The sequence below is a fragment of the Rousettus aegyptiacus genome, unplaced genomic scaffold (assembly GCF_014176215.1).
Source record: "Rousettus aegyptiacus isolate mRouAeg1 unplaced genomic scaffold, mRouAeg1.p scaffold_m13_p_3, whole genome shotgun sequence".
Classification (NCBI taxonomy): domain Eukaryota; kingdom Metazoa; phylum Chordata; class Mammalia; order Chiroptera; family Pteropodidae; genus Rousettus; species Rousettus aegyptiacus.
The window spans coordinates 139,482,616-139,502,985 of record NW_023416306.1 but is presented as its reverse complement, the minus strand read 5'-3'; the positions used below and the strand labels follow the sequence as shown (position 1 = coordinate 139,502,985).

At 39.3% G+C, this 20,370-nt stretch overlaps 1 protein-coding gene and 1 pseudogene across 11 annotated transcripts in view; both read right to left on the bottom strand.

Annotated features, from left to right (window-relative positions):
• The window catches only part of FBXO34 (F-box protein 34), a 71,596-nt gene extending 69,266 nt beyond the window's left edge, over positions 1–2,330 (bottom strand). For 2 of the 11 annotated variants that reach the window (XM_016144876.2, XM_016144875.2), the window contains exons 1-2: positions 2,174–2,313; positions 517–565 (exon numbers count right to left, since the gene is read on the bottom strand). The gene's annotated coding sequence lies outside the window, so the exon portion shown is untranslated. Of the gene's footprint in view, positions 1–516; positions 566–1,398; positions 1,682–1,703; positions 1,914–2,173 lie in introns of those variants that run through there. The other 9 variants (XM_016144877.2, XM_016144874.2, XM_036238626.1 and 6 more) reach the window with 7 other exon arrangements.
• A 5,219-nt stretch (positions 2,331–7,549) lies between these two features.
• LOC118600897 lies at positions 7,550–7,665 on the bottom strand (annotated as a pseudogene).
• Between the last annotated feature and the right edge of the window lie 12,705 nt (positions 7,666–20,370).

Sequence of the window (20,370 nt, the reverse complement as noted above, 5' to 3'; positions counted from 1 at the left end):
AATGGAAAAGACACATGCAAGGGTCCTTTTTTTGTACCTCCTCCAATTTCATTACATATTATCTTGCTATGATTCTTTCCTCTTAAAGAGTAAATTGATTAGCACCCTCAGTATGAACAGTTTCATGTTAAATCAGTACCTATCAGTCTTGAGGATCCAAAGGCTCAAATTTTGTCTTTAAAACCTTCACACAACATTGTCACTATACAATTCCTAATTCCTTAAAAAAAAAAAAAAAATGAACAACTCTCAGTAGTACATACAATGCTGTCGAATTTTCAAGGTATGGTGATGATTAAAATGAGATTTACATGAAAGCCTTGTTTTGTGAACTTCCAGTCAAATCTAATAGTAATTAATGAGGCTAAATCTTTGCTTTCATTTCCTATATTAATGGACACAGCATTACTTCCATCTGCATGTTAATGCAAAATTCAGAGAAACAATACATAATCAATCATCTATAAAGAGCAAACTGGAAGGAGAGGAAATATTAACTGCAACAAAAAAACCTACCTTACAAGTCAAGGTCAGTGAAGGATTGAGGACTTCTACCCGTTTCCTGCTGAAGACACAAAATTGCAATTACGCTTCAATTTTAAGCCGTCTACCTTTCAAACTAGATTCTATTAAATGATTCTATAGAGAGGAAGAAGTGATGAAAATGATAGCTGGAATTCCTGAAGAGAGTCTGTAATGGCAAGTGACTAGCTTCTCTTCCAGCCTGATCTCTTTTGAAAGCTTTGGAAGAAAAACAATATTCAGACAAGGAACCTTTTAAAAATTCTGTACTTTCATATTTGAAAACACTACAGACAAAATTTTAGCTGCATGTCCAGACAAGCAATCCTGGGATGTTATTATATTGTTATGACCCAGCCTTAGTAAGAAATAAAAAGTAAGAAAAAGGCTTGTTGCTGAACTATAACCACAGGAAACCCTCAATTATCCATGGTAGCATGGGACAGGGAGAATCTGGATAAATTAAATCCTCAAGTAATTATTATTTAAGAATAATACTGGATTAACTCAAACATCTCCTCCCCCTCAACAGAAAAATTCTTTTAAGATCCACTCTCGCTCTTTCAGGCAATTCTCTAACAAAAATGTGAAAAAGCAGACAGATGATCTCGAAACTGTCTAGTAAAAAAAGTAGACTGAATTACCAGCACTCAGTTAGTTCTACTTTGTCAGCAATTCCGATCACAAACAATTAAACTATGAGTAGCTTCCTAAAAGGCTTTTAAACATTCAACAACCCCCGTCCAAAAAAAAAACCCTCCTGATTCAGATGTTTCTAAATCAAATGTCTCATATTGAACTGTACTAACAATGCTTGTGTGATATAAAGTTAAAGACCTTGACAAGTATTACATTAAAATTGTAAAATGCTGATACCAAACAACTTTCGATTCAAATCCGGTGCGATTCCCAAGAGTCGATAGGAGACTAAACTTCCTTTTTCTCCCCTCCGGATCCTCCCGGCCTTTCCGCGCCAAGGTCCCCGCCAGGGCCTGCAGTGACATCACAGCCCATCTCCTGGAACCCCCTGACGTCACAGACACGCGGACCCACAGCACTATGACTTCATAGCGGACTGGGGCCGACCCGCAGTCGACTTGCGCCAGCCGGGCGGCGAAAGAGGTTTCCAAGCCTCCGTCGTGCCCGGTCCCGGTAAAGGTTAAGGGCGGGCGCCAGCTCACCTGCGCTGGGACAGGGAAGGACAGATTGGCCGAGCCCAGGCGGGAGCGACTGTGCGACGCGACCCCCACCCAGGACCCGACTTCCTCACTGCCGCTGGTCCCGGAGGCGGGAGAGCCGGTCCGGTGCCTCCGCACGGCCTATCCGTGATCGCCTGGGCGTCAGCCCGGACCGGGGTCGCCGCTCTCGCCCGCCGGCCCGCCAGACCCTCCGTGGCCCGCGGGGGCGCTCAGCGCCCGGCCCGTGCGCGGGCGGAGGCCGGCCCGGGAGGAGGTGCGGGCCGCCGGGTCCCTGCCCCAGACGCGGCAGCGCCCCGCGCGCCCCGAACCCGCGGGCGGCGCCCCTGCCCCCACCCGCCCCGCGTCCCGGGAGCGCAGGCGAGCGGCGGGAGGGGGGCGGGGAACGGCCACGGTGGCCGCGGCCGAACCCCGATCGCGCTGCCCTCGTGCCACGCCGCTCGGCCCCGACCCACCTGCGCTCCCGCCCCGGACGGGGCCTGGCCCGGGGCTGCACACCGCGACGCAGCGGCAGCGGCGGCAGGAGGCCTGGCTTGCTCCCCACCGCTCAGGCGGACAGAGCGCCCAGCGCCGCGCGGCGGAGCCCAACGCTCTCCCCGAAACCCATTTGTTTGGCTAAAACGGCGTGACGTCACGCGCCGGCCCAATCGACGGTTGGCCCAGGGAGGGGCCGCGGGACCAGGAGGTCGCACCGCCCCCTGCCGGGCATTCTGCCGTACTGCGGGCGCTGGGGATGGGAAGAGCGGGGAACTGAAAAAGGGAGAACCGGGTGAAGCAACTGCGGCCCCCAAGTGGTGAAGAGTGAAAGCTGCAGCGCGACTTGTAGGAAAGCAGTCAAATCCTCAGGCTAGCCAGAATGGTAGTAACACCAGTGTTCAGTCAATAGACATGACAAGTTTATTAATACTAACATGTGGATCTGGAGCTATAAATGGTATTAGATTACTATTAGATATCCTAGTAGACTTTGGTTCTATTTTTGGTCTGTTACTAGCTTGGAAGGCTGGGCTTCGGAGTTCTCATTTGTAAAATGAAGGCGCTGGGAGAATCCCTTCTGTCATTCTTTTCTATACAAATCATGGCCAAAATACCTACCAGCATATATATAAACTTTGCAATTGATAATGGACTGACTTGAAAGCTGGCCAGTGGGCTACACCTTGAATAGCTCTGGTCTAGGAAAAAGAAGATAACTAGGAGGCTGCGAAACCACTTTAGGAAAGTCCTTCCCTTGATTCTATTTCTCCATACAATGGGAATGACCCCCAAGAAATGAAGCCAGTAGAATCAGTGCAGTATGCATCAAGCCTCGGGCCTTGTTACAGGCCCTCAGGAGGGATCTCCCGGGTAAGGATGTTGTGGCAAAGTGAGGCCATGGAACTCATAAGAAGGTGGCCTCAGGTAGCACAACAACAGAAAAGGTCTAAAAATAAACAGTATAAAACTTTGGTTATTCCATCAATGATTAGCACTTAGTCATCTCAGACCAGCAAACATATTAAAACCCAGTAAGCTGGGCTTGCTTGTATAGACTTGGTTTCATCACTGCTCTCTACGCAGAAAAAAACTAAAAACCTAACACTTATTCCTTAATATGCTCACTCCTATCTCCAAAGAGAAAACACCCACTATCTCATCTTCTGCCTTACACCCAAACTCTTCATCCTTAACCAAATCTATTTCTTCCACTTCAGCAGAAAGGAAACCTAGTGGCAGGATCCATTAGATTTTCCATCTAGACCCATCTTTACTACAAAACTAGATCACTGGGTATGATAATGCCTTTCCTTACCTATTTAACTATATTATTATGAAGCTCAAATAAGAAAAATGTGAAAGTACTTTCAAAACCTTAAGTTTGCCACATATGGCATGTACTTTTGTTTAGATTTTATTTTCCCTTGAGGTTACATGGGAAGATAGCTAAAACCTCCTCAAGCCCAGACTTTGAGCCTAGTTAGCCTATCTAGTCTTCCCAAAATTATCCTCTTTCATAAAATTTCATAGCACTGATTACACTAGTTTTTATTTTTATAATCCCCTGTAGAGGGACAACTTCAAAAGGATGGGAACTGAGTTTTATTCATTGCTATATCCTAATGTCAATGCCTGACATTTCAAAGGTACTCAATAAAGAATGGTTGAATGATTTCTTTTTAAATTCTCAAAAGATTTTTTTTTTAAAAAAGACAGCAGTGATCTATATTAGGAATGGTTTAACCTCCCAAATTATGAGAGATGGAAGAAATGTTTTGAAAAGAGAGGCCAAAAAAATAGAGGGATCTTTCTGCTCCTAGAAGTAGAGACTTTCTAGTGAGATTTTCCCCAGGAGATATTCTCTCCACAATCAGTGGAGTAAGACCAAATGTGATAGTTAGGAGAAGACCACAAACCCTGCAGCCTGAAGCCACTCATGTGGAAGCACTAGGTATAAAGCCAGAAGCTGAAGCGTCTTAGAAGACCAGGAGGACTAAGCTGTGTTTAAGAGACTGGAAACCAAGACAGGAATGCTACCTTAAGAAACAGAAGGAAAAAAAAAATCACAAAAAAAGGACACAGGTTTGCATATCACACTAATTATCATAGCGCAGAAGGAATTAAATCCAGTTGGGAATCATTCTGCATTCCAAGCACAAAAATACAACAGGTCAAAGGAAAGTAGCTTTTCTCTCTCTCTCTCTCTCTCTCTCTCTCTCTCTCTCTCTCTCTCTCTCTCTCTCTCTCTCTCTCAGACACACACACACACACACACACACACCATCCCTAAGCCTATCAATCCTTCCTTCTCTTATCATAGTCAGAACTCTGCTATGGCCCATTATAATCAGACATGTCCCCTTCCTCAATCTCTCTCCTTTCTTCTTTTCTTGGCTGAAATGTTAAAACCTCAGAGAGCTTTCTCTAACTCTCTAACGTAGTATTTCAGCCTGTCACTTTCCTTCATAGCACTGACACCTGGTACATGACAGGCACCAAATAAATGTCTATTGAATTAATAAAAACATTCATACTTTTTCTCATTAAACAATTTAATCCAGGATGCAAGAGTTCATCACCAATGGATGACTAATAAAAGTAACAAGGGTAGAATGTCTTGTACATTAGAAATAAAACCTGAATAAAGGAATTTATTGCTGCAAGAATATGACCAAAAGTAGGAACATCTGAACTCTGAAGAACCCAACCAGTCATGATTTCAGTGCTTCAACACAAATTACCCTTGAATAAATGTTCTAAATCACCAGTTGATTATAAGAATACTTATCCACTTCTCATTTAGACAGGAACCAGTATTCACTAGGTAATACTAGTTAATTCATTCTTATGTATTTTATATTTTTAATAAGGCCTTGGTCTATGTGTTGAAAAAAGGCAAGAAAGAAAGGGGGCGTGTAACTGCCCACACTTGGCATCTATCAAAAAGCAATTCCTTTTTTCTTATTAACAGAATCCTGATCTCCGGCACCACCTCCACACTCCAGGAAAGGTGGGTCCAGACCCATAAGGTGAATAATCAATAATGACCTAAGCCAGTGGTTCTCAGTGGGATGACCAATTGATTTTGTCCCCAAGGGGACATTCTGCAATAACTTGGAGACATTTATGATTTTCACACTTGGGGATAAGTGCTATTGCATCTAGTAGAGAGAAAACAGGGATGATGCTCAATAGCCTACAAGGTACATTTCATCCCCCACAACAAAAAATTATCTCTCCCAAAATGCCAATAGTGTCAAGGTTGAGAAACTGCTAATCAGTGTGGTCCCAATCTCCTTGTCAGTGACTGATTCAGGCATGGGTATGTGATGCAGAACTTACTAATAAAATACAGTGGAAGTCTACTGAGATACTTCTGAAAAAAGTTTATTTTCTTTTCCCTTAAAGACATTTGTTTTCTGTTGAGATTCATCACTTTCCTAAATTAAATAAAATATTTACTAGTGAGAGAGGAAGAGAGAATGAGAGAGACAAAGAGAGAGAGACAGAGAGACACAGAGAGAGAAACACAGAAAAACACACAGAAAGAAACAGTCCCTCATCTGCTACTAGATGTCATTGCGTGGTGTCTGGTACTGTGACCGCCATCTTGGGACTGTGAGAGCTGTTAGCTGAAGAGAGCATAAGATGATAGGCAGAAAGATGGAAGTAACCTATATCCTTGATGACATCACTGCACCTCTGATTTAACCAATCCTTGAGATTTCTTATTATATGAGTTAATAAATGCTATTCTTATTCAAGTCATTTATAACCCCTGGACCATGTGCCAGTACCAGTCCGTGGCCTGTTGGGAACTGGGCTGCCACAGCAGGAGGTGAGCGGTGGGTGAGTGAGCGAAGCTTCATCTGTATTCGCAGCCACTTCCCAATGCTAGCATCACCACCTCAGCTCCATGTCAGGTCATCAGGCGTTAGCTTCTCATAGGAGCACCAGTCCCTTGTGCCAAAAATGTTGAAGACTGCTGATTTATAAGACTTCATAAAAAATTAGGAAGTCACTGAAAACATCCTGATACACATTTGGGGGGATGTTGAATAGGAAATATATTGGGAGGGGGAAAACTAACCCACTCCTTTGGAGGGAGGCAAACTCTACAATACTTTAATAATAATAAAATAATTTTGTGTTGCTATGTTTTCAGAATAAAGTCAGTGAGAAAAGAATCTTTGTCTATTAATGCATACATTTGTGTTCTCTAAATAAATGAGTAGGAACTCATATGACATTTGAAATCTTTAAGGAAATGACATTTTCCAATCATTAAAATTTAATTTTGGGGAGCCTACAGCATTAGTCTGTTCTTATTCTTCCTAAGCTCTAGCACACCTAATTCACAGGCACCTGCTATAACAAAGAAGCTGCCTGGCTAAAATAACCTAGTTACATCATCTTGCTAAAATAGTCCAGAGGAATAGATTTTGCTCAGAACTGCGTTCTGCAAAAAAGCCACCAACTTGTTCTGCAGTTTTAGGATTTGCTGACATTTTCCACCAGACATAACTATGCTTTAAATGCCAAGTCTCTCTTTGAAATACCAAAAGCCCTTTTCAAAACGTACAGAACTCAGTTACCAGCATTTCCTTGTAAAAATCACTTATTTTATTAATTAATAATGTACCCAAACTAGATGTTTTCCTTGGAAGAGGGTACAATGGTTTGGCTTCCTTTGAATGCACCACCATATGAACACATATGTCTTAGTCTACTGTTACTGTAACAGAGAGTCCCATGGATCTTTCGCCGCACCTCACTTCTTACCCATGAGCTACATGTAATTTTTGTGTGTGATAATACACATGTGAATAGTAAAGCAAATGAGCCTGTTTTGTCCTTCCTCTAAGTGCCCCTTCCCCAACAAAGCCAAAGCATACTTCCAAAGTGGCATAATGATGACCTTGTAAAATGGTGAGGGCATTTGATTGCTCCCCCTTGTTCAGAAGGACTCTGGTTTTCTGAGTAGTTTATCTCAGAGCCAACATTTTCACACTCAGATTATGCATTCCTTAAGGCCCCATTGTTCTTGTGGCTTTTGCCATCTGTTATTTTTACTGTAGCTGCACTTTTCTAGGTTTCCATATGTTTCTCTTCTCTTTTCTGCTTCTGTCCTTACCATATATCCCATATTTCTTGACTCTCTTGCAAAATGACTTGACTTTCATAGTCATCACTAGCCAAGCAGACTATCGTTGGTTCATACAGGGTGTCACCGGAGTCTCTGCATATTGAGTGTAGGTTTGAATCCTCTCCCCTTCTCAGTTATTTCCTTCATTCTCTACTAGTCAAAGGCTACTTTTGCATGGCTGTACGCATTTTCTTTTTTCTTTTTTTAACGCCTACAGCACCTGCTATTCCTAGGTGGTCTCCCATCCAAGTACTAACCAGGCCCAACCCTGCTCAGCTTCCGAGATCAGATGGGATCGGGCACATTCAGGGGTAGACCGAATTTCCTTTTCTATGTTTCCAGTATTGGCAAAGCCCTAGAACTCCGAGCTGAATAAAACCAATGTGTGATTAGTATGTGTGAAACAGTGCCCTTCTTAAATTCATTAAGTACTTCTTTAAAATGTGCTAAATATGTTTTCACATGTGTGTAATTTTGTATATTGACATATCTGATTCCTAATTTCCTGCCTTGAGGAGGAAGTTGTGCTCTGATAATGAAAGCCCTGTTGGAATATCACAGGGAAAAGAATGTTTTTCAAGCTCCGAAACTACTGGCTAAGCCACTCTTCCTTCCTTCAAGAGTCTATACGAAGCATAAAATGAATAAAAGTAGTATTCATTTTGCACCCTTTTGCCATTGCTCTTGCATTTGGGTGGCTTATCAAGCTGTGCAGAGAAGAGGCAAGAACTATGGCCCACACAAACATGTCATCCACCTGCTACATTATAGTTGCCCCTGAATCCCTACACAAAATGAATTATCCCCACAATCAATGATCTTATGGTACTTTGTTCCACTTTTTTGATTTCACTTAAAACATTTCAATATAACATATCTACATACGTAGCTACCTTCGCCCTCTGTGAGCAATTGAAGGACATGTACTACCGATTTGTCGAATTGGTGAATGGATGAACAATCTATGAGAACAATTTCATGGACCTCATCAAAATACTCAGAGGGAAAAAACCTTTTTATTAAGTGCAATAGTTAAACTGCCAAACTTGTCAGTTTTACGTAAATGGAACTAAATTAAAAAGCATGACCTTCTCCAATGGGCAAAGCTTTGTGATTTTTCCCTGGGTAGTAAACTAGTGTTGGTAACTGGAATGCTGCTGGAGTGAATCTCGTTGGTCTTTCCAAAGGCTGACGCTTTCCTTAGTGCTTTCTCAGGGTAAAATGACTCACATGTTCTCTCCAGAGAGTTTGATGCCATTAGTTAACAGATTGGGCCTAATCTTGGATGGGAGTACAATTTGTACACTGTTTTCAAAGATAAACAATGCAAAAAAAAGTATTAAATTACATTGTAATAAGTTTGTAGCAAAGGTTATTATTTTCTTATTTGTTTTTAAAGGACAATTTAATTGATTTAAGCAGCAATTCAACCTGTAAATTTAAAATTTTATTTCAGTCTGAGCTCCTCCTTTTTTTTTTTCCTGTGGTTCTCATAAAACCCTCAGTCAAGTTTAAATCCAGAGAAGGACTGATAAGTACCTAATAAAAGGAGGAGGAAGAGGAATGGGAGGATAAGGAGGAGGGGGAGGGTGGGGAGAGAACGAGAGGAGGAGGGAAGAGGGGGAGAGTTGACGAGTAAGGAAGAGAAAGCTGTTTTCAAATACCTAAGAAAAAGTAAACATTTCTCTACATATATTATTTGTGCCAATTTATTGGAAGGAAAAGAAGAAAAAGAGATCTGGACCAATAGATGATAGATAACTACATGGAGATATATTTGTTCAATGGAATAAGAAACAGCATTTAAAATGAATAATTTTGATCCGTGTGTATCAAAACAGATAATTTCAGAAAATATTTGGTTTAGTGATAAAAGTTGCAGATAGATACATACTATGTTACCATTTACACAAATCTTAACTCACAAACAAAACACATGTATAACAATGACAGATATTGTTTATGGACAGTTCCAATTACATTAAAAGTAGAGACATGGGTAAGAAAGGTCCAAAACAACTTTAGAAGAATAGTTACTAATGGGGAGAAAGGGAAAAGAAATGATTAGAAAGAGGCACAAAGAAGAACTTCAACTGTATTAGTAACATTTTATTTAAGAAAAAGATATCTGAACAAAATATAGCTGGTTCAGGGTTAACATTTTAAAAACTCTAAGTGGTGAATTCATTAAGTATTTGTAAAATTACTCTGAAAACTTTTTTGCATCTTAGATGTATTTCATAAATGCAGCAATTGCAATTACAATCACTTGAAAATTTTAGAATAGATTGCAATGTGAAGAATACCCTTGGGAAGAAAACAAATTATTATTATTTATTAATATTAATAATTTAATAATTTAATTTTTATTGCCTATAGGTAATGTGTTCATTCTTATTTTCTTCTCTTATCCCAAAGCATTTATGAAACAAAGACTCTATTAGCTAACCACATAAAAGTCTTACTGTGCAAAAATGATAACTACTTCTTTGAGAGAAGGAAGTGAAGCTAAAATTTCTGTCTCTACTTAGCTGATATTACTACTTTTTTTCCAGTGAGAAGACAATAACAAATTCCAGACACATATAAGCCACTTAGAATAACTCTAGGGGCAAATGCTTCCATAATGCTGTTAAAAGCATGCATATCTGAAACTAATATAATATGAATGTCAACTGTAATTGAAAAATTAAGAAAATTTAAAAATAGAAAATAAGATATCTTAAAAAATAAAAAAATAAAAGCATACACAGTACTGGCAGTTAGACAGAATGCAAAGTTCTCCTCATCTCTCTGAATCATCCTACAAGCTTTTCTAGTTGGTTCCAGAAAAGAAAGCACAGAAGCATATGGCTAACCTACTACGAAACGGTACCACCAAAGGTTAAGTACAGCAAAGGATGCAGACAGCCAAGACATTCATAAGGAAAAACACACATGACTCTATCACATGTCTTTTATGGAACTGTGGCAATGATGTTGTCTATGGTCACTTGCCCCCAAGTGCCCAACTCCTTGACTATTTATTACACTTCATCCTAAATAAATTTCAAACATATCGTTAGGGCTAATGAAGCCTCCGCAAGCTCTAAACAAAATGCTGAATAATCATTAAAACCCTTTATTTTTGCCTGAAAAGTTTAGAAGTCATATGAAAAAAAGAAAAAAGTGCCATTTATGTAAAATGAGTTAGTGCCAGAGACCTTTGTCAAAAACAGCATCAGACCTAAAGAAACCATTCTGATAATAGATGCCTGATGGGAAGGAGTGCTAGCAACAGCCAAGTATTCTGGGGTGGGGGCGGAATTCCAGCAGAGAAAAGCCTGTGGCTTCATGAAAGGCGTTCTCCGTATGATCTTTTCACATACTGCTTTTTACTTGCCTCAAGAGAGAGAGGTCCCAGTGGATGAGAACTTAAAACTTGATAAGGTAGGTTTGTTTTTCCTTTAAGAAGTATTAGGAAACATCTAAAGATCTCATCCACAATAGACAGATCAAAGGCCAGTCGAAAGTATTTACAGGCAGTGTCTCTGACCCTTGGCTACACATTAAAATCATCTGGGGAGCTTTTGAAAAGTATTTTGCCAAGGCATTGCCCAAGTCCAAGTAAATCAGAATCTCTGGGAGGAGTTGCCCAGGCATTTATGATTCTGATGCACAGTGATGGTTAAGAATTGCTACTGTATGGACCAGGGATATGCTAAAAAACTGGCTCTCAGGGATGGGGGCGGGTTATTCCAGGGATCTCCCACCTTGACCAAGTCAAAGCTATTAATGTGAAGACACTGAATGTGGAGTTGGAAAGAGAGGAACATAAAGTGCCCTTTCCTAAGTGCTAGCTAACCCCAGCACACAGACCACCATTAGGGGCCTTTGATAATGAAGTTACAGTAAGGGGTGAGAAAGCAATATATTGTGTTCGAGCTTTACTACATACCACAGACCTTTAATCAGAGTTCAAGCTTTCTCCGTTTAAAGAATATAAAGAAAATTGAATATTAAACAATGATTTACCTACCATTTCATTGATTTTTGCTTGTTCCACTCTATTTTTAAAGCCAAAATTTATTTTAAAATATTTGTCTTATAAATAGAATTATCTTTTTCCACTTTACCAATAATTAATATTTGAAACTAGCTCATTTTTAATTTAAAAATTGATGTAGACAGATCGGTCTTATAACTAGAGGAAATTCAATCTTTGGGATACAGAAATACACTATAAATTTCAAAAGTCTGGCTGCGAGATTTCTCACGTAAGGCTGTTGCAACAGTTGGTATTTTAAAAGACATGTTTAAAAGAGACAACTAAAATGCTATCCTTACAACACCTAGAAATAGAAGAAAGGGAAACAATTCCCTTGTGAAAGCCACTTTTAAATAAGCTACATTTATAAAACACAGTCCTGTGAATTATAATCCTATCAAGTTTATCTCTGAGCAATTGTATAATCACTTAACTACAGCGGTGAAATTAAATGAGAACATTCAAAATCACTTTAGTAAAGAGACCAACAAATGCTGTTTCTGGATCAATGTAAGAGACTTGTTAAATAGCAATAAAAAATATGATACACCATCTAGAAATCAAATAAGGTGGAAACAATTTACTAATAAAATTCACATTTATGTAGTATATATTTTTTAAAAACCTGTCTAAGAATTATAGTTTTATTAAGTTTCCAGTTGAGCTATTGTGCAATCAACCAACAAAACCAAAAGACAAAAAAATTATTTTGGAAGACAAAAATATGTGTTTCTGAATGACTTTAATGAACTTAACAAAAATACCATTGTTATACTATCTACAAATAAAATAAAATGGAAGCGATTGATTTTCAAGATTCACATTTAAAAAATCTACTGTTGTAAAACCCTATTCTAAAATTTAAGTCATCGTATGATCATTTAACAGCAATAAAACTAAAAACTAGAAAAAGATCTAATTTATTGTAGTTGAGATTTTAAAAAAAGTAACTTCCTGTGGTCTTTTGGATCTTAGAAGTAGAATCATTGGAAGGAGGCATCAACTCGGAAGGTGATATGCATTGTGTTTAGGCTGTGTGAACAGAGGCCAAATCTATCCCTGAGGTATAGATACTTCTTGTTGCCAGTGGTGATGTGTGCTGGGTCAGAAAGTCCCCAAAATGAGTGGAAAGGATCCTGGTGCTTTGGCCTCACTTTTCAGAATATGGAAGAATAAGGGGAACTACATCTCAGGAATTGTCCTCTGTCCCCTCTACAACGTCTGACCCCTGACGGGAGAATAAGAGAGGAGATGCCTGGGTCAGAGGCCCCTGTTCAGGTGAGAAGTTGAACCAGAAGTAGCCCCCTGGGTGACTGTCAGCATGAGGAGCACCGAAACAAGCTCTGTCTTGCTCTCATAGAGGATCCATGTCAAGATGGAGCTGGCCTGACAGAGGGATTCTTTTTCTAGGATTCTGATCCTGTGGGAGTTCCATCTGGTCCATATAGGACCCTGGACCCTTTCTCCATGACATCACAGTCAGATGTTCTTTCTTCTTCGGGATCTGGTCATCCAGAGAATTCCCTAGTGGTCTTCTTGGGCCTCTGTCAAATATCCTATTTGGAATGTCAGGAATGTGAGGATCTTTTTCCAAATAACTCAATGCATGCATTTTCTTTTCTTAAATTATCAAAGTTTCTCTCAGCCAAAAGAACTCTCAACCCGTTATCATGAGTTTATTTTTTCCATGGGGAATGAACTAGCTTTGATAAGAGCCAGCAGTTTTTCTGAATTTTTCTGAAGGAATTTAGGTTTCTGTTTTATACGTCTTCACACGTGTGGCTAGGTTCACATCTGCTTTGGACAGGTTCTCCTCTATCTTCACAGGGAAAATTCTCTCCAAATCAGTTATTAGGTGAAAATTCATTTCTTTTTCTTGATGCAATTGAAAAAGAAGTTGAAGTTTCTGCCAGAACTATGACTCCTTTTCTGTGTGTGTGTGTGTGTGTGTGTGTGTGTGTGTGTGTTTCCCCCTAACTGCAATGATACTTACTCATTTAGTGACTTTTAATATGATCTTTAAGTGCATCAAATAATTTAACTTCTTCAGTTATTAATTGGACATTTAGTGTCTTTTTTTTAAAAAGCATTTAACTCAGCCATATCAATCCATTTTTCTCCAACTCTTTTTATTCATTTTCTAGGAAGCAGCCATTTTCTAATGCATTTGTTATATCCACTCCCAAGTTCCCACCATCCTTTTTGCCTTCTCCAAGAACAGTAGCCTGATCTCTCATCATTAGCACATGCCCACCTAAGGCTTGCTCTGACATTCTTTATCGTTTAGAACTCGTTCCATGGGCACTTTAACATTTTCTAACTTTTTTTTTCTGTTGGATTCTTTCAGTTACTCTTCCTTGCTATTTTCTGGTTTCTTGTGAGTACAGCTTAATACAACTTGAAAATAAGAATTCTCATTCAAAGCATTGTTTAGTGCTGCTGAAGTTGATGTTTATTCTTGTCATGTATTTTGAAGTCTGTTTTGGTTGCAGCTACTTGAAACTTTGTTTCAGTGCATTGTCTAAAGACCAAATCTTTCTTATGTCAATCATTAGCTCAACTTGTTTTAATGTTTAGCTTCCTCTTCTTTTAGTCCTTTTCTCAAACTCTTTATTTTCAGTCCATGAAGAGTTGGAAGTTTCCAGCTCTTTATTACTGACCTCTAGTTTTTACATTCCTGATCATTTGTGCTCAAATGTGCCATCTATTAAAGTTGATTCAAACCTCCAAATTCTTATCTTTTTTCTGTTCCTGAACCTGATCCTTTATTTTGCTATAAAGGATATTACTGGGATAATTGATGACATTTAATGGCATCTCAGGATCAGGTAGCATTATTGATATTTATTTCCTGATCTTGATGATTCTATTGTGATTATGTAGGAAAATGTCCTACATACATCCCCTAAAGTACTTGGGAGTATTGGGGCATCGGGTTGGCAACATACTCTCCAGTAGTTCAAGATAAAATGTTATCCGTACTAGCAACTTTTCTGTAATTTTCAGACTGTTCCTTTTTAATCGATAAATATTTTTTAGATCAATTTTCAGTTCACAGCAAAATTGAGCATTTTGCAGGTGTAGTTCCCTTATCCTGTGGCCTTCCACTGGGAATGGCCAAAGAGAAGCACCGCTCCTGAGAATAAACAGGAGGGACACAGAGGAAGATTTATTCCCTATCACCCTATGTGCTTCTGGCAGGGGCTGTGTTACTCTCTGGTCACAACTATAGCTGGGTAGTCTCCCTCCTAGGTTTCAGCTCCTTAGGTCTCTGATGACTCCGCTCACTGCCTTTGCCTCTTCAGGCCTATAGCAGTTAACAGCTTTCAGCTGTTAATTCCTAGGTACTTCACCAGCCTTTGTTGGGTCCCTTAACCCCGCCCATGCCTCCGACAATAGTTCCTTTTTAAACTCTTCGGTTCCATCTTACTACTTTAAATTACACACTAGCTTATTAAAGCCCTGAGGTATTAAACAATAAAAATATCTGTTTAACTCCTGTCGTAGTAATCATTCTCTTGAATGTGCCATTTATTTCCGGCCAGCACCCTGACTGATACATTATATTCATATTCTAGAAAGAAGGAGATAACATTGTTCTTGTCCCCAAGGAGTCTTACCCCTTAGAGACAGGTCAAGTTCACAAAGTCTGAAAAAATGTACAAAATAGCCTTTTTTCTTCTAGTATTGGAGATACAGGAGTGACTACTCTGTTTTCTTTTATCAGTTTCCACTCCCTGAATTCTCTCACTGGAGCCAAACCTCAATCTCTCCTTTCTGCACTACATTATCAGGGAAGTCTCCTCCCCTGTAGCTACAAGAGTTTTCTTTTGTTGTTGTTGTTTTAATCTCTCTTTCTCCTGACTCAGGCAATACATTGCCTTTTGTGCCAGTTGTCAGTCTTTTGACCTATTTGGGTTCCTTGCTAGATGGAGTTGGGGTTTCCAACCCTGGAGGCTCAAGATGGAAAGAAAACAAAGAGGCCTTTTAGTGGTCAACCCTCAGGTTTTGGTATCTAAAAAACATCAGATCACTCATGGAGAAAGTTAAACAATCTTTAGGTGTTTCCTGCAGTTGCTTGAAGGTTTGCTAAAAGGTCGAATGTCTTCCATTAGGCTGGCCTGACATATGTCTGACTCTGGGAGAAAAAGGAAAAAAGTGGAGAGGGGACCTCCATTCTACTACCTACCTTAGAAGCAACTTCTTTGAGGAAATCAAACTTGAACTTCACTTTAAAGGAGCAATCAGAAGAAAGAGGGCACATAAGAAGATGGAGAAGAATGTGGGCAAAGAAGATGTGAACGTGACAGTTGGGAAGAAATGAGTGTACCACTTTGCTGATTGATGGAGATGGGCTTGGAGAGCTGAGTAAAAGAACCCATTTTGGAGGCCTTCAATGCCAGAATAAAGGTTTTAAGAGGTCTTTGAAGGTTCTTAGCAAGGCAGTGTTTCAGAATTCACTTATAAAATGAGTTGGAGGGATAGAGACAGGATGACAAGTTAGAAAATAAATTCGGCTAGTAAGATGCAAGATTGTGAAGTGCTGTGCCCGCGTAAAAGACCTTAAAAACGTTGCAAAGGAAGAGATTACACTTTGGTTACAGAGTAAATGTGGTAGAAAAGGGAAAACAGAAGACAAGGATAACCTCAACATTTTGAAATTGAGTGCCTGAGAGAATGGTGGTACAAGAGCAAAAACAGAAAAGCTTCTTAGAGAGATTTAGTTTTAGATGAAAGACTAGTCAGGTTTTAGGTATACTGCATTTAGGTGGCTACTGTGCCTCCAAGTGGAGGCAGAAATGGATATGTAAAACACAAAGAGAGGGTTGGAGACATGCATTGGAAATGCGATTATTTGCAATCTAAGAGATGAGAAGCACCTTTGAGAAGGACTTCATATTAAATCGGGGGCCAGATCCAAACCTAAGGACATGCCTGCTGTTAGCTAGAGGAGAGAGCAGAGAAAATAAAATAAAAGGATCAGTACAGAAATAATCCAAGAAATGGGAAAAGAAAAAGGTGGAGAAATGAGACAATATAAGAAAATCGAAAAGTATTCCCAGAAAGGATAAGCTCTACATTTACATTTTAACATAAACCTCAGCCTTTCCAAAATTATCTTTCAAGACTCGGAAAATAAAATTAGCAAACAAAGCAACAGGATAAACGGTGTGGGAAAACTTATGTTAAATTAGGACCTTTTGTCAAAAATACTTTCCTGGAAATTCAATATACATAACTGGGTATTGATATAATCCTGAAGCCATTAAAGGGTATGTCAGTTAAGATGTCTTTGGATGCAGCAAACAGAAAAATTCAAATCAGTTTAAACGACAAAACTGGAAGTTTGTTGGTTCACTTTCTTGAAAAGACCACAAGTTGGGCAGGCTTTAGGGCTGATCCAATCTGAGGGAAAGCATCATTTTCCCACACATTTCTTGGTTGTACCTTCCTCCAGCTGTATCCCCAGCCAGGTTTCTCAAAAGGTACGTGTTTCCGTGTTTACATCCAGCATTACATCCTTCTCTAAAGAGAGAGTGCTCTCTTAAGCTGAACACCGTTTGTATCACACCCATACCAAACGCTGGGGCCAAGGGAAGACAATGAACTGATTGGTTTAGGCGCTTGTCACTGAACAGATCACTACTGCCACATGTTGGCCCTAAGTCAGGCAGGGTGCCCTCGAAATGTGGGATGTGTGGTCAGTCTCACTCAACCACCAGGCTGGTTCACAATGGGAGAAGGCGTAAAAGAACATTGGGAAAATAACTAGATTTCCACAGATGTATACTGAATATATACATTAAGATGCGATTGGGCGAGTCAAAATATTAATGGCTTAAACAAAGTAGAAGTTCTCTCTCGTGCCTAAGAGACTAGGACTTTGCAGTACGAGTTGGTAGAGCAGCCAGTTCTGCTCCCAAAAGTCCTTGGGATCCAGGATCTCCTTCTAGCTCACCAACCTGGTGACATTCCTAGAGTACAGCCCTCATTCTCACTATCCAAGAAAGGATTTCTGCTCTGGGCGGCAGGATTAAGAAAGTGACAAGAATGGGCAAAGGGGCGCATTGGAATGAAGGCTTCTAAAAACTGTCACACATGGTTACTTTCATCACATGACCATACCTACCTGCCAAATAAGCTAGAAAATGAACTTTAGTCTGGGTGGCCATTTTCCTGGCTAACCATTCTATTACTGTGGCATGAAGGAGATATAAAATTTGCGGGACAAGTGTTCTCTGCTACTCTGAAGAAATGAGATATGTTATAGTCGATTGAATGATCTGAGGCTAAGTGACTTGTAAACTACTTGGGAAAGCAGTTATCCATTTGTAATCTGGCAAACGGGACAGGGGTGAGAGGAAAGGAAAGTCCCATTCCAGAGGAGTGAAATAGTGAAAAGGAAACAATGAGGTTATGCATAAAGGAACTGGGTTTACATCCCATTTCTGCCACCTAATAGTTGGGCAATCTTTAACACGGTGCCTAACGTTTGTGAGCTTGTGATCTTATCTGTAATGTAGAAATAATATCATCTATCTATGAAGCTGGGAAAAGTTTAATTGAGATAATAGTAATTAAGTGCTTTGTAAACAATAATGCTCAGATAAAAGTGACTGTTATTAATTATCACAAACTTCACAATAACAGGGTTAATATTTTAGAAACAAATTATTGAGTAAAACTGAGATGTAAGACTTTGGTTTTTAAGATCACTTTTTTAACACAGTAACACAATTTTTATGGTTAAGTGAATGTTTAAAAGTTCCGACTCTGTTTTCCCTGCTGGTCAGGTCTCGTTTATCAAATTGTTAGGTGTATAGCCAGAAAGCAGTTGAGCAAATATTCTTACTGCCATAACAAACCCGTGAACATAAAGTCAGAAACTGCACATAAAAAAATTCCAGTTATAATATTTATGACATTAGTTCCTATGATAAAGTAAAATTTTCAAAATTATAATAAATTATACAGTGGAATCCCAAATTTCATATATGCTGTCTTTTGCATAAAGAATGGAATAAGTCAAAAATATCTCATCCTCTTACGTTGTTTCCTCCTGTTTTGTGTTAGACTTTGATATCAATGGCTGTTAACATTAAAAAAATTTTAAGTGAAAACCAGACTTTCTTTAAAAAGGACACAAAGGGATTGAATCTGAGCCTGATGAAGCTTCTGGATTCAGCCACCAATTTCTAGGAAACACAGAGGGCACAGGAACGTGTTGAATGAGATCCTGAGTGTGCAATCTGCAAAATCCAGACTGTAAGACTCTCTAGGTGTCAACCAGACTGAATTCTACAGCAGATAAATTAGGAGAAAAAGGAAGGTGAGAGAAAACCTGTAGACTTAAAGGGACTTAAAAGACACAGCAAGGTGTGGGTTTTTTTTTTTTTTTAACAGGCAAGACTAAACTATAGTGTAAAGAAATTCAAAAGAATAATTACTAAGACAGGATAGTGGGCATTTTGGAGGAAGAGAGGAGGCTGTGAATTGTATGGGGCATGTGATGGACAGCTGAGATGACTGGAAATGTTTTATTTCTCGACGTGGGTGGTGGCTACAAGGGTATTTACCTTATAATTATTCGTTAAGCTCTCCGTTTGTTTAGTTTTCCGTTTGTATGCTTTATTTTACAGTTTAAAGGTTTTTAAAAGTTATAGCAATTTACAGAAATAAAACAACCTGGAAACAGTGAGGAAAAAAAAGTATATCCAATAGACCTGTATGCTGGAGCCTGCCGGCAGAGATCGAACAGCAAGCACCTAAAAGAGGGGGGTGAAGCCTCAGAAAAAAGAAGACGGGAAAAGCACTTCGGGAGGGCATAGAGTCAATGCTGCAGCCTCGAGTTTATTTAGCACAGCCTTTATATAAGTTTTTGGTTACAATAGCAGAGTACGATAGCAAAGCACAGAGTACAATGGCAAAGCACAATGTACATTACCATAAGAATGCTGACATTTACATAAGTTCCTATATATCCTTCCCTCAGGGTACAAACATCCTTTTCTGGGCTGTAAAACATTCCGCTATCTTAAGAGTATTTCTTTAGGAGGCAAACCTCCCCTCCAGGGTCAGTAACGTTTAACTCCACACCCTGCTTCCTAGAACCATTGTTTAAGCAGAGTCAGCAGTTGCTTCATTGGCCATCAGCTACGTGACTTCTTCAGTGTCTCTTAATGGCTCCCGACGCCTGTATTATAATATAGTTGATTGTTGCTATGTATTTGAGCTAGTAGAGGTTCATTATACCTTCCAAAACGTACCATATAAAATAAAAACTAAAACTGACATAGAATCATAGAACATCCATAAAAACAAAAACAATAACAAAGAGTTATCGTGGTTCAGTATTTCATAAAACTCATTTCTTTGGAACATTCATTCCACAAGAGGTTAATAAGTGCTAACCCAAAAATGAAAAAAAAAGTTTCGATGGTCAAATAAGTCAGGGAAATAGAGTTAAACAGATATCTTTATCGTTTAATACCTCAGGGCTTTAATAAGCTAGTGTGTAATTTAAAGTATTAAGACGGAACTATACCTTGCATTTTTTGTCAAACTTATTTGACCATACATTTTTTCTTTTCTAAAGACACAGATATAGCAACTTTATTAAATAGAACTATGCCTATCCCTAAGAGCATCAAATATGATATTTTATTGCTTTTCATATTATAATATCCTTTGCTCAATGAGATGGGAACTTAGTACTATTTATAGCTCTATCTCCAGTGCCTCAAACAGAGCCCGATTCACAGTAGATGCTCAAAAACTACTTGATGAAAAAATAATTTGTCAATATGGAAAGCAGGTGAGATCAGGGGCCTTTTTGTAGGTCACACTCATTTATATCTTTCGTAGAAAATCAAAGAGTAATGGCCTGATTAACAGACAGCATATGCTGTCATCTTGGTGGCCTATTGTGTGTCTCTCACATTATCATTTTTCCACCAATAAATCTCCAGAGATAATTAAAGAACACGGTAATAGCCAAGTTC